This window comes from Rhinoraja longicauda, chromosome 20 (genome assembly GCF_053455715.1).
Source record: "Rhinoraja longicauda isolate Sanriku21f chromosome 20, sRhiLon1.1, whole genome shotgun sequence".
In the NCBI taxonomy this organism is placed as follows: Eukaryota; Metazoa; Chordata; class Chondrichthyes; order Rajiformes; family Arhynchobatidae; genus Rhinoraja; species Rhinoraja longicauda.
This window is the reverse complement of record NC_135972.1, coordinates 18,181,002-18,196,796: the sequence shown is the minus strand read 5'-3', so window position 1 is coordinate 18,196,796 and position 15,795 is coordinate 18,181,002.

Here is a 15,795-nt window from a genome sequence, read left to right as displayed (position 1 = left end):
TTAGAAGTTGGTGTTGCAGCACCACTCAACCGAGTGTTCTATCTCTTTCCCTACCATCCTTATTCAACCAACGAGAGTGGCGGTGTACACAAATTTGTAGATGGCATTGCAACTGTGCTTAGCTACATCATCATGGATGTGAAGAGAGTAGAGCAGAGAGTTAAGCACGCAGACTTGAGGTGCACCTATGTTGATGGTCATTGAGGATGAGATACTGTTACCAATCTGCACTGTTTGAGGAAGGCCAATGAGGAAGTCAAGGATCCAGTTGTAAAGGGAGCCACAGAGGCCAAGGACTTAGTGCTCGCTCATGAGTTTGGAAGGCAAGAAAGCGTTGATCGCTGAGCTGATGAACAGTTGATGAATAGCAGCCTAACATACAGTATGTGCTCCTGTTATCCAGATGGTCCAGAGCAAAGTGGAGAACCAGTGAGAGTATTTGTCATTGACCTGTTATGGCGATAGGCAAATTGAGGCAGATCCAGGGGTCATTTGCGAGGCAGGAGTTGATAAATACTGTAACCAGTCACTCAACGCATCTCATTAGCGTGGATGTAGGTACCATTGGACAGAGGTCATTGCAGCAGGTTAACAAGCTGTACTGGAGATTGTGAGTCAGAAACTGGACTGGATAGAACAAGGAACAAAGAACAGAACTACAAATGACAGGCCCTTCAGCCCACAACGTCCGTGTTGCACATGATGCCAAAGCAAACTAATCCCTTCTGCTTGTGCATGATCCAAACTTGCCCTGCACATTTCCTTTTTTAACTTCCTCCCCACTCCCAACAAAGCAATATCTTCTAGTCTTTGGTAAAAAGATTCTGATTATCTATGCCTTTCATAATTTTTGAAATTTCCTTCAGGTCTCCACTCAGCCTCTGATCCTCAAAAGAAAACTATCCATGTTTGTACAGTTTAATGTGCCCAGAGAAACCCCACGCGGTCACAGGTAGAACGTACAAAGTCCTTACCGACAGCGCCGGTAGTCAGGATCAAACCCGGGTCTCTGGCGCTGTAAGGCAGCAACTCTACCCACTCTAGCCACTGTGCCACCCCTTTATAAGCCCCCTTCAGTCCTAGCCCCACAAGAAGCCATGGAGAGTTCACTTTAGCTGTGCTGACCCGGTTCCGAGCAGACAACACATAAGTCAGCCTGCAGCTGTGAATGCAGACTGCAGCTGCTGTCTCTCAGCCCTCACGTCAGCTTCTATGGCTCGGAAAAGGGAGATACACTGTGATAGTGATTTTGCAACCTTAGGATATCATGGTCTTTTTGGTGATGCCAAGACCGAGACTGAGGAATAATGCAGTCCCCATTTCATGCACCCAAAGACGGTGAAATCCAATTTCCTGACTTAGATGACCATCTTGGAACTATTTATCAGATGCTTACGCTTTTCAATTACCACTGAAATACAAATATGTCCTTCGCGCAATTTTAGAAAAGTATACTGTAACTGCGATTATTCAACTAATCAGCAGAATGTAAAGCTAATTTTGCATTACTCGTAATTATATCCAACACCATCAACGTTATTATTCTGGTTCACATAAGCATCTTCATTCTTTCTCCTTGGTCACAAAGCCTTACATGTAAGATTTCACCTCTCCCACTCCCAGTTAATAAACCTTTTGCTAACGTTGGCAGATCCTGGAATAAAACAAACCCCAAACTAAATGGCGCTGCCAATACCCTTTGACGTGGATTTGTTCTTTCCGCATCCAGAGCACCGGCGCTGAAGGAGTCATGATTATTAATCAGTCTGTACGTACGGTATTGAAAGGTCACTGTCCAAAATACTAATTAAGTTGGTCGGAGCAAACGGATACTGAGAGTGCAGTAAATGCCACATCTATGGACTGGATGCTTTGAGGAGAATTTGAACTATTTTCATTCATGCATGAACTGGCTCTTGATACAGAACCTTACAGCACAATAAAACAGCAGCTGTCCTTTGGATTCCTGCCGTACATCTGCTTTTCATTTTACGCATCCACCAAACTGCTACATTTATGACCTTCAACCATCAATAAATTTCCAGGATGGAAAGAAACTAAATTATAGTCCTTGCTGCCAGCTTCTTTGGGGTTTGCTGAGGTATACAGCACATACTTCAACGGTCCTGATAAGATAGCTACTTCAGCTCAGTGCTTCAAACTGACGCCGGCCTGGAACGTGGCAACTACAACAGCCTGACCGCGGGAGAAGACGGCAGGGGAAGAGAAAAGACATTCTGGCCTTCCATCACAGTGAGGAGGTGACTGGAGGAGGCTCACTGTGACGGATGTTTCTTTTTGTTTGATTGTGTGTGTTATTGCTTATTTTTATTGCTCTTATTGTTGGACTGTGGGTAATCTTTCATTTCACTGCACATTCATGTGTATGTGACAAATAAACTTGACTTGACTTGACTTGACTTGAATATGGCTAAACAAAAAAAATGTGGAAATACTCAGCAGGCCAGGCTGTATCTGTGGAGAGTGAAACTGTGTTAACATTTCAGAGTGTTGTCTTTTTAGTTGAATGAACATAGTTAACATCAATTACTAATGGTTGCATTTATCTGTCCATGTATTTATTTGTTTCAAGTCAAGGTTCACAATACCCCAAAACAAATGAAGGAGTTAAGAACATAAGTTTAAGAATAAGGGGTAGGCCATTTAGGACTAAGATGAGAAAAAACTTTTTCACACAGAGAGTTGTGAATCTGTGGAATTCTCTGCCACAGAAGGCAGTGGAGGCCATTTCACTGGATGTATTCACGAGAAAGTTAGATATAGCTCTTGGGGCTAACGGAATCAAGGGATATGGGGAGAAAGCAAAAACGGGGTACTGATTCTGGATGATCAGTCATGATCATATTGAATGGCGGGGCTGGTTTGAAGGGCCGAATGGCCTACTCCTGCACTTATTTTCTATGTTTCTCTGTTTCTATAAGAATTAGGAGCAAGAATAAACCACGTGTCCTTTCATCCTGGTCTGCCACTCATCCAGATCATGGTTGATTCCTGCCTCAGCACCATTTTCAAGCATGCTCCTAATATCACTTGGTTCCCTTAACATCGAGAAATATATCAATATCTGATTGGAATGAATATAATGATTAAGTTTCCACAGCCATCCTCGATAGAGAATTCTAAAAGTTCACTAACGTCTCAGTGAAGTGTTTCTCCTAATCTCTGTCCTAAACAACAGGGCTGTTATTGTTAAACTATGCCTCTTGGTTCTAGACCCCTCAGACAGGAGAAACAGTTTCCCTTCATCTATCCTGCTGAGTCTTGAAACAATGTTGAAAGTATCGAAGAGACCACTCATCATTCGAAACTCTAAAGAATACAGAACCAGTCTACTCAATCTTTGTGGTAATGCAATCCCTGGAACAAATCCAGCAAAATGAAGACACAAGGAGTTGCATATGCTGATTTACTAAAAAAAATCCATAAACCTCCCCTGCTCCTCGTCTATGGCAAGTACATCTGCAATTAGGTCTCACCGAGCGAGGCCCTGAACAATTGCAATAAATGCCTTGATGCTGTAGTACTGGTACATTATTTACCCTCCTAGGCCCTTGCTGCCCCTGAGTGTGGGGTTTCAGTGACTCTTGTACACGCACAGCCAGGCACCTTTGAACATCGACCCCACCCAAACTTTCAGCATTTAACAAATATTCTACTTTGCGATGAACAAATATTCCACTTTGTTGTGCATAAAAGTGGATGACCTCATATTTTTCAACATAATATTTCATCTGCCACATGGAATTATTTGCACATGCAATATTCCATATTCCATCACCCAGTTACTCAGTTTGTCCATGCAACTTCCCACTCACAATCCCACTTAGTTTTACTATTATCAGCAAACATCGCGTTGAGTGTGTTTAAGTATTTGCACCTTGTGTTTTATTAGTTCTGCCATTCATTTGGACAGGTACGTGTAGTCAGGTACAGATAGATTTAGAAGTATAGGGGCCAAATGCAGACAGGTGGGACTAGTGTAGTTGGGGCATGTTGGTCACAAGATGGGCAGAAGGGCCTTTTTCTACACAGTATGACTCTATGACATTTGGTCTGCTCTCCAATATTGTTGGCATAGCTCAAATACTTCAGAACCCCACGATTCACAGCCCGACAATCTTTGCTTTCTGTAGATAACCATATCAGTATTTTAATCCTCAAGTATTATTGGGTAGAGAGCACAAACTCCAACTATGACTATCAATGTTGATCTCTGTGGATACTTTTTAGACCACAAGCAGCATTAATTCAACGGCTGAGGGTTTAGGATATGGACTGCATTCATCCTTGTCAAAGGGCCTCGGTTCACTTAAATTTCTCAACCATAAAAATACCGTGTTCCTGCTAACGATAGGCACAAAATGCTGGAGTAACTCAGCGGGACAGGCAGCATCTCTGGGGAGAAGGAATGGGTGATGTTTCGGGTCGAGACCCTTCTTCAGACTGAGAGTCAGGAGAGACATAGAGATATGGAAGGGTAATGTGGGAAAACAAGAGATCATGATCAAGGAAAATGTAGAATGGATCATTGTTAGCTGAGGGGAAGGTGACAACAAGGCACACAATTGGTCAAATTTTATCAGGAGGACAGTGAAACAAGTTGGTGAACTAGGATGGGGGAGGGATGGAGAGATAGGGAATACAAGGGTTACTTGAAGTTAGAGAAGTCAATATTCATACCACTGGGTGTTAAGCTGCGTTCCTACTGTTGGTCCTGGCTGAAATCAGGTGAAGAATTTGCTCCGTCCCCACACTGGTCAGGAAATCTGATCACGAGTTCACGCCCATTTTGGCCAGCATAGAAATGGTTGACCTTAAAGGCCAAGTCAGTGGATATTTTTAAAGCTGAGATAGATAGATTCTTGATTAGTACAGGTGTCAAAGGTTATGGGGAGAAGGCAGGAGAATGGGGTTAGGAGGGAGAGATAGATCAGCCATGATTGAATGGCGTAGATTTGATTGGCAGAATGGCCTAATTCAACTCCTATTCCTTATAACCTTATGATAGATCAAATGGTCATGTTTTGTGGCAGAAATTCTGATTCTGTGTTTTTTCGCAGTAATTTTATTCTTATTCACTCAGAAAAATGTGTCGTTTTGTGCAGCAGACTCTTTGTGTCTGTGAAGAATTGCCTGTTAGTTGCTAGGAACAGATGCAGTCTCGTCTGCACTCCAAACGTCTGCACATATGTGGATCCAAATGGGTGCATTGGCAAGTTGAATGAGCAGACAATGACATGATGGATGGAATACAATGTGGAAAAATGTGAGGTTATTCTTCGGTAGAACAGATAGAATTCCTTTGCATTATTCATGTGGTGAAAGTCTGGCCAACATTGATGTTTGAAGGCACACATGTGGAAGAGGAGGCAATTGGGAAGACAAGAGGTACATTGGCCTTTATTGCAAGCAGACGTTTAGAAGCATACAGTGCCATACTGTAATTGCAGAGGGCCACATTAAGTCCACAGCTGGAGAACTGTGTTCACTTTTGGTCTCTGTGCCTAAAAGGATACAGTTGGTACTGCGGTGTGCTTCAAGGCATGCGGAACTGTAAAATGTAGAGATGTTGACCAGACTTGCCTCTATTCATTCAGATGTGGAAAACAACAGGCTGGCTACAGGGAGGATGTACTGTAGCTTTGGCTGAAACTAGAAATGGGAACAACAGTTGCAGAATAAGGGATAAGCCATCTGCGACTGATCCAAGGAGAAAATTCTTCACTCAAAGCCGCAGTGTAGCACATCACTCCTCCCAACATCACAGAGTGCGGCGGCACGCCCAAAAAGGGTTATGGATCAATCCACGCAAGGAGTTGTGGAGGGAGTGATCTCTACGGAAAGCAGAAAGTGGTGGGGATTGGGAAAATGTGACTAGTGGTAGATCACACTGAAGATGGCGGAAATGTCGGGAAATGATGTCTGGATACGGAGGCTAGTGGAGTAAAGGTGAAGACCAGGGGAACTCTATTGTTCCATCTGGACATAGAAAGGGAGGGATCATGAGGGAGCCATCTACAACAGCAGAGGGGGGAAACCATAATTACTAAAGAAAGAAGACATTTCAGATGACCTAGAGTGAAAAGCCTCATCTTGGGAGATTGAGAGTAGGCGATGACATTTTTGCAAGAGGCCGAGTGGGAGGAGGCGTGGTCCAGATAACTGTGGAAGTCAATCAATTTAAAGTAGACGTCAATTGATAGTCTGTCCCTATATTCCTTTGTCTATTGTCTCACTCTCTAGCTGCTCCAGTTACAGTAACTTTGTTTACAGCTTATCCCCATGGTCACCTAGTGTTTACACCTTATCCCAGTGTCACCTTGTGCACAGTTCAGCACAGTCTTTTGCAATATCACAGAGAATTCTAATTTAGTACAGAATATATCCCAGGGTCAGGGATGCAGCACTGATGAGTAACATAGTGGCATAATGAGGAAAGTTACTAACTCATAGCGCCAGAGATCCAAATTCAATCCTTTCCTTAGCTACTGTCTGTGTGGAGCTTGCACATTCTTTCTGTGAAGCACATCCCTGAGACCTGCAGATTGCTCGGGTAAAAATTGCCCTAATGCATAGGTGAGTGTTGAGGAAATTGATGAAAATATGGGATTAATGTGGAGGTAATGTCAGTGGGTGTTTAATGGTCAGTGCGGACCAAATCGGTGGACCAAAGGGCCAGTTTCTATGCTGTATCCATGATGCTATAAGAATGTATCTGTTTCCCAGAGTGTTTTTGTGCATCACTATTCCAATGTCACAGAACGCTGTGGTGCAGCACGGTCCATTTCAGTATTGCTGAATAGTTTTGTGCTGCATGGAGTAAATCCCAGTGCCACAGAACACTTTGTTGTAGCACAGATGTGATCCCAGTGTCGTGGAGCAATGTTGGACATCCATCGGTATAACCCAGTGTCATTGAGGAGTGGAAGGAAACAAAAAGCTAGTCCCAATGTCGCAGAATGCTGTCAGGCAGCACGAAGTTGATCCCAGTGCCCACAGCACAGTGGTACAACATAAAGTCTACTGAATCTATCCCTGTGTCAGAAAACACCGTGGAACGGAACATAAAGCAGTACAGCACAGAACAGGCGCTTTGGCCCATCATGCTTGTGCCGAACACGATGCCAAATTAAACTACTCCCTTCTGCCTGCATTGATCCATATCCCTCAATTTCCTGCATATTCATTTTGTCTATCTAAAAGGTTTTTTAAACGCCACTATCATATTGACTCCACCATGATAAGTTCATGACCATAATATTACTCCGCTGTTCAGGAAGGGAGTTCAAGAAGGGTGGAAGAAAGTTGGAAAAGAGCAGGGCCGGTTAAAAGCATGGCAAGTGATCGGTGGATCAAGAGAGGGAGGGGGAAAAGGAGCAGGGAAAAGTGGGACAGGGAGGGGGTTGTTTGCTGCTCCATGCAAACTGGAGGAACAGTACCTCATATTTCCTTTGGGCACCTTAGGTTATGGGGATAAGGCAGGAGAATGGAGTTAGGAGGAAGAGATAGATCAGCCATGATTGAATGGCCGAGTAGACTTGATGCTGCCAAATGGCCTAACTCTACTCCTATCACTTGTGATCTTCTGATCTTCTGATCTTATGATCTCATGATCTTATCATCATATCATCATCATATATATACAGCCGGAAACAGGCCTTTTTCGGCCCACCAAGTCCGTGCCGCCCAGCGATCCCTGTACATTAACACTATCCTACCCCCACTAGGGACAATTTTTACATTTACCCAGCCAATTAACCTACATACCTGTACGTCTTTGGAGTGTGGGAGGAAACCGAAGATCTCGGAGAAAACCCACGCAGGTCACGGGGAGAACGTACAAACTCCTTACAGTGCAGCACCCGTAGTCAGGATCGAACCTGAGTCTCTGGCGCTGCATTCGCTGTAAAGCAGCAACTCTACCGCTGCGCTACCGTGCCGCCCAGCTTAGATCTTATGATCTATGATCTTACAACCCAATGGAATCAACATTGAATTTTCCAAATTTTGGTTACTAACCCATACCCTTCACCACTGCCTTCTATAGGTTAAACAGTTCCACATTCAAACTACTAAGTCACAATGTATCCCATGCATCTTAATCTTCTGGATCTGCCTACCGTGTCAAATGCCTTACTGGTCCATGTAGACAACATCAACTGCTCTTCCTTCAACAAAATTCACCTCCTCAAAAACGTCATTTGTTGTAAGACATGACAAATCCATGCTTACTGTTCCTAATTAGTTCATTCCCTTCTAAATGCAAGTAAATCCTATCCCTAAGAATCTTCTCCAATAGTTTTCCCATCACTCATCTGAGGCTCACCGATCTATAATTTCCTGGATTATTCCCATTTCCCTTGTTTAACGAAGGAACACCGTTGGCAAGTCGCCAGTCCTCCATTAACACCTGTGGCTCGAGACAATTCAAAGATCTTCGCCAAGACCCCAGCGATGCCTTCTCTTGCCTCTCTCAAGAACCTGGGATAGATCGCATCCGGCCTTGAGGACTTATCCTCCTTCACGCGCTTCAAAAGACCTAACACCATCTCCTAATTAGTCTCAAAATGCCCCACCATAGTAATACACCCACGCTGATCTCACTGTCCTCCACCATCCTTCTCCTTTGTAAATGCTGATGCAAAGTACACATTTGGCACCTCACCTACAGCACATCCTCTGACTCCAAGCATAAATCTCTGTACTTATCCTTGAATGCTCCTATCATCTCTCTAGTTACACTTTTGTTTTTAATGCATATACAAAATCCCTTGGGATTTTCTTTAATCTTCTTTGCCCCCCTTCTGGCCATCCTAATTCCCTGCTTGTGTTTTCTTCCTGCTGTCTTTGTATTCCTCAAAGCCCCTATCTGTTTTCATCTTCCTAAACCTCACATTTGTTTTATTTTCCCTTTTGACTAAATTTCCAACCTCTCTCATCATATATAACATATAACATATAACAACTACAGCATGGAAACAGGCCTGTCCGGCCCTACCAGTCCACGCCGACCATTCTCCCTGACCTAGTCTCATCTACCTGCACTCAGACCATAACCCTCCAATCCCCTCCTATCCATATACCTATCCAATTTACTCTTAAATAATAAAATCGAGCCAGCCTCCACCACTTCCACCGGAAGCCCATTCCATACAGCCACAACCCTCTGAGTAAAGAAGTTCCCCCTCATGTTACCCCTAAACCTTTGTCCCTCAATTCTGAAGCTATGTCCCCTTGTTGGAATCTTCCCCACTCTCAAAGGGAAAAGCCTACCCACGTCAACTCTGTCCGTCCCTCTCAAAATTTTAAAAACCTCTATCAAGTCCCCCCTCAACCTTCTACGCTCCAAAGAATAAAGACCCAACCTATTCAACCTCTCTCTGTAGCCTAAGTGCTGAAACCCAGGCAACATTCTAGTAAATCTCCTCTGTACCCTCTCCATTTTGTCGACATCCTTCCTATAATTTGGCGACCAGAACTGCACACCATACTCCAGATTCGGCCTCACCAATGCCCTGTACAATTTCAACATTACAGAGTTGTCCCTGCTCCTTATTGGAACATGCATGGCCTAAACTCTAATCAGCCAGTATTTAAAATGACTCCCACATGTCAAATGTGGACTTACCCCAAAACAGCTGTTCCCAATTTACTCTCCCTAGCTCATGGCTGATAATGGTGTCATTTCTGCTCCCCCAATTTAGTACTTTCTGCAATGTCCTTACTTATCCTTATTCATAACTAAAATGGAAGAAGTTGTGGTCACTGCTCCCAAAAATGTTCTCCCAAGTAACCTGGCCAGGCTCGTTTCCTGATCCAGCATGGTCCTTCATCTGGTTGGAATATCCACATACTGTTTCAATAAACTTTCTTGGATGCACCTAACTGATTCTCTCCAATCTAAGTCCTAAGGAAGTTCCAGTCAATATTGGGGAAGTTAAATTCACCTGATATGACAACCCGTGCTTTTACACCTTTCCATAATCCCCCTACAGATCTGTGCTTCTGTGTGCCACTGGCAGTTAGAAGACCTATTGTACAAAGACATCAGAGTCATTGAACCTTTTGTATATTTGAGTCCTGCTCATAATGCCTCATTAGATTAATCCTCCAGTATGTTATAGTTTAGTTTAGTTGAGAGATACAGCGCAGAAATGGCCATTCATCCCACCAAACCCATGCTGACCAGCAATCCTCGCACACTTAAACTATCCTACACACTAGGGACAATTTACAATTTTTACCGATGCCAATTAACCTACAAACCTGTACGTCTTTGGATTCTGGGGGGAAACCAGAGCACCCAGAGAAAACCCACATGGTTACGGGGAAAATGTACAAACTGCACAGAGACAGCACCCGTAGTCAGGATTGAACCCAGGTCTCTGGTGCTGTAAGGCAACAATCTATCACTGTGCCACCATGCCGCCCACATCGCTGAGTGCGATTCTCCCCGATTAGTAATGCAACTCCTCCACCTCTTTTACTTCCCTTTCTATCACGTCTGAATCAACAAAACCCTAGACCTTTAGGTTTTTTAGTTTAGGTTTCTTATTGTGACGTGTATCAAGGTAACGTGAAAAGCTTTATTCTGCATGCAATCCAACCAGATCAGATAATACTATATATAAAGACAATCATGTCAAATTAAAGTACAATAGGTAGAACAAAAGAAGATACAGGGTGCACAATGCAGAATATAGCTCTCAGCATTAAGGAGTGGTCAGGGTGGGACAAGTCTTTGATTATGTTGGCTGCTTTTCCAAGGCAGCGTGAAGTGTGGATGGAGTCAACGGTGGGGAATCTGGTCTGTGTGATGGACTGGGCCATATCTAAAACTAACCAACATTCCTTTCAGACTTGGGTAAAGCTCTTTCCAAATGAAGAACTGAATCAACCCTTTCTGTGGTGCATCTGTAGACGTTTGGAGACATGCTGAATTTCCTCAGTCTCCTAAAGAAGTGGTGGTGTTCTTGGCCATTGCATCAACATGGTTGGCCCTTGAGATATCGTTGGTAAGAATGACACCAAAGAACCGGAAGCTCTCAACCATTTCTACTTCTGCACCATTGTAGCATATAATCCACCCTTCTTCCTGATGTCTTCCTGATAACTTCATCTTGCGGTTGTTTTCCTGACACCGTGTTACTATTATCTCTATCTCCTTCCTGAACTCTGGCTGGCTATTGTTTAGAAGGATGAGAGGAGATCTTATCGAAACGTATAAGATTATTAAGGGGTTGGACACGTTAGAGGCAGGAAACATGTTCCCAATGGTGGGGGAGTCCAGAACCAGGGGCCACAGTTTAAGAATAAGGGGTAGGCCATTTAGAACTGAGATGAGGAAAAACTTTTTCAGTCAGAGAGTTGTGAATCTGTGGAATTCTCTGCCTCAGAAGGCAGTGGAGGCCAATTCTCTGAATGCATTCAAGAGAGAGCTAGATAGAGCTCTTAAGGATAGCGGAGTCAGGGGGTGTGGGGAGAGGGCAGGAACGGGGTACTGATTGAGAATGATCAGCCATGATCACATTGAATGGCGGTGCTGGCTCGAAGGGCTGAATGGCCTCCTCCTGCACCTATTGTCTATTGTCTATTGTGATCCGGCTCGCCATAGTGGTGTCATCTGCAAATTTGTGGATGGAGTTGGAGCTTTGAGTGTAAAGGGAGTATAATCGGGACTGATAATGCATCCTTGCAAGGCACCCGCGTTGAGAAATATAGCCCAGAGTGTATGTATCCTGGTGCCTGCACAGTCTCTCCCAGTGTCACAGAGCACTGTAGGGAGGCATGCGGTTTATACAACTGTCACAGTGAATCATTTTTGAAAAACATTTATTATTTTCAAATTACGGTGAAGCACCCTGGGGCAGGGAATATAAACAATAAAATGATAATTTAATTACTGTACAGAGACCATCCAAGAGTCACAGTGGTTGGGAATGCAGCGCAGAACTAACCTCATTCTCGAAGTACTGCATTACAATATGCAGTTAATCACACAGTCAGAAAGTGCTGTCGTACATGGAAAACTCACTCCAAATGTCACAAAGCACTTTGGTGCATTCCCGTGACAAACACACTGCCACAGAGTACCGCATTATAACACAGACAGTATCCCTAAGTCAGAGAGCATGTCATGCGATAAACAGCAACTCTGTGATGTAGAACACCATTGAATTCATCTCAGTGTCACAGTGCGCTACAGTGCAGTACAAAATCTATCCCAGTGTCTCAGAGCACTGTCAATGTTGCCCTGAATCTATCCCCGCTTAGAGTGTTTTAGGGAAGTATCACCCCTGTTTAGTTTAGTTTAGTTTAGAGATACAGCACGGAAACAGGCCCTTCGGCCTACTGAATCCGCACCGACCAGCGATCCCTGCACATTAACACTATCCTACTACTAGGGACAATTTACACATACACCAAGCCAATTAACCTACATACCTGAGCGTCTTTGGAGTGTGTGAGGAAACCGAAGATCTCGGAGAAAACCCACGTGGTCACAGAGAGAACGTACAAACTCCGTGCAGACAGCACCCGTAGTCGGGATGGAACCCGGGTCTCCGGCGCTGCAAGAGCTGTAAGGCAGCAACTCTACCACTGTGCCGCCGTGTCGCTCAGACCGTGTTTACAGACCAAAATAGAGCAGTAGAGACTCTGTCGCAGTTCCATAGACTGCTGTAGGGCAGCACTGAGTCTATCACTGTCACGGAAGTGTTGTTGAAGAGACAGCCCCGATCCCATTTCAAAGAGTGCTGTTTTAGAGCCACTGTAGAGTTTATTCACAAAATAGGTATCAGGATTTAGTAACACCTAAAACAAAACAATTTTGCAGATGATGTGAAGATGGGTGGAGGGCAGGTAGTGTAGATAAAGCAGGGACTCTGCAGAACAGGTTGGACTTGGACAGGTTTGCAGAGTGGGCAAAGAGGTGGCAGATGGAATACAGCTAGCAAAGTATACAGTCATGTATTTTGGTAGAAGGAATCTGGTAATCTGAATTAATAGAAAATGTGGTAAATATTCAGTGGACCTGGAAGCAACAATGGAGGAAGAACTAGAACGAAGTTTGCTTAAGTAGAATTTAGTAAAGCATTTGGTATGCTGGTCCAGGAGATTAAGTCACAGAAGGTACATCGTGGCAAAATTCATAAAAGAACAATGTACTATTTTAAAGTTTGGCCAAACGTCAGGAGTTAAATGGAAGCAAACAACAACCAGAAGTGTGAACAAAGAAAAATGTTTTTTAACTTAGCTCCATTGTACATGAAGCTAAGGAAGGAGCCATGTCACTTTGAAAGCAATGGATTACTTGTTCTGGACTATATATAGCAGCCATTCATTTTGATAGTCACCCAACAATAAAATGCCAGCAACTGCTTTTGGAGATATTTGGAGAAAAAAAACAAAGCCAAGATTGGAATTAAGCGGAATAAAATTAAAGAGTATTCTCTGGAGAATCGTCTGTCTATATCAGTTTCCACAGTGATAAAGAGGATAAAAAAAACAAAAAAGTAGTAAAGCATTATACTGGGGTTTATCGCCTTCATTTTATGTGGATGTAAGGATTTATTTCAAATATATACACACACATATCAATTACAACATCAATTCACAACATCAGAAATCGGTTAAAAATTTGAGATGAGGTCTTGTAATTGACTTTACTTCTTCTGATGGCATTGTAAAAATTACCTTTATACTCTTGTATTTATCTCAGCGTACCCTTCAGCAGTTTGTGTGCTCATATAGTATATGGGACCCTGCATTTAACCTCTACGTCCTTTCCGTTTTTAATTTAAAAAATTTTAGGCCTGTGTTTTTGTGGAAAGCATTTTGGGTTGCATTCAAATGTATGAAAAGTGCTATATAAATAAAGTTATTATTATTATTATATTATAATGTTCTGGTCTTTGTTGGATGCAATTCAAGAAAACCATAGGTCAGTCAAAAATTAAAGTCTTAAGTATTAATGAAACCAATTTTGTAGGAATGAGTTATTGGCTGAGCAGAAGGGAGCAAAGCAAAAGGAGGGAAATTATAGGCCGGTTAGACTGACTTCAGTGGTTGGTAAGATGTTCTCAGAAGCACATGATAAAATAGGCCAAAGTCAGCATGGTTTTGTAAAGGGGAGATGTTGCCTGGCTAATCTGTTGTAATCCTGTGAGGAAGTAAATAGCAGAATAGACAAGGGAGAGCCAGTGGATGTTGTTTACTTGGATTTTCAGAAGGCCTTGGATAAGGTGCCATACGTGAGGCTGCTAAAGAAAATGGGAGCACATGGTATCAGAGTGAAGCTTGAATAGAAGGTTGGCTGAATGGTGGAAGGCAAAGAGTGGGAATAAAGGGGGATTTTTCTGGTTGGCTGCCAGTGACTAGCAGTGTTCCACATGGATCGGTGCTGGGGCTGCTATTCTTCACGTTGTTTATCAATGATTAGGATGAGGGAATTGAAGGTTTGCAGAGTGGACAAAGACGTGGCAGATGAAATACTGTGTAGCAAAGTATACAGCCATGTATTTTGGTAATAGGAATAAAGGCATAGTTTATCTTCTAAATCTGGAGAGATCAGAAGTGTAAAGGGACTTGGGAGTGCATGTGCCAGATTCCCAAAAGGTTCATTTGCAAGTTGAGGTGGTAGCAAGGAAAGCAAATGTAATGTAAATGCTGAGGCTTTATCAGGCACTGGTCAGATCACAGATTCAGAGCAGTCAAACCAAGGCAGAACCTTCACAGTAAATAGCAAGGGCCTGCTGAGTGTATCTGATTTTGGATTTCCAGTATCTGCAGTTTGTTGATTTGCATTTGAAACACCAAGGGAAGTGTAGTTTAGGTCAGTGCTGATTCACTACATTAACTCCCGGATGAGTGTGTTTTTCTTTGTGTGGAGATTGAGAAAGTATCCTCAGTACTTGCCAAGCATTGTCCTGCCCCCACCTTTCTTCCAGCTTTCTAACCCCTCCCCCCCCCCCCCCCCCCCCCCCCGGCCACCACTACAATCAGCCTGAAGAAGTGTCCCGACCCCAGATGTCAGCTATCTATGTTCTCCAAAGATGCTGCCTGAGTTACTCCAGCACTTCATATCTTCTTCTGACCTAAATTTTGGAGTTTGGAAAAAAGAGACATGCACAATTCTGAGAGAGATACAATGACAGGGTAGTTTCTAAATGTTTTCTCAAGCTTCAGTCTTTGATGTCTGCTACAAATTCCTAACAACATCCATTAGTACTAATATTGACTCACTTTTTACTGGGAAGTGCTTTCAATGGTGATGGAAGAATGCATTTGCAATTCCAATTATTAAAAACAAATTGATAATCCACTTGGTTTCAAAAGCCTGCAACAACACCACTGTTGTTCATTACTTGCTGAGCAATAAAAGCCTTTTAAACGCAATGAGATTAAGACTGATGATAACTTGCTGAACAATGTTGAGTTGATTTTGAATAGAACCTTTATTGAATGCAACACTTACACAACTATTGGCAATCTCAGATCAGAAACTGATTGGAAAGACACACACAGCTTGTAGTTCCAACCTGTACTGCCAGAGCCTCAAACACCAAAAACACCACCCGCTTACACTGCAAAGATCAGAAATTATATTTAAACTGTCGGCTCCCTTTTTAATCGAACTGTGATTGATTGTGAAACATTTCAGTCCAAAATAGTGCCTTGGAAGTAATAGTGTATTTCCTGCTAATACAACAATAACAAAATGTCCTGATAATGTTATCAGGAAGGGACGGAAAGAGAGGGAATGACAACTTGAAA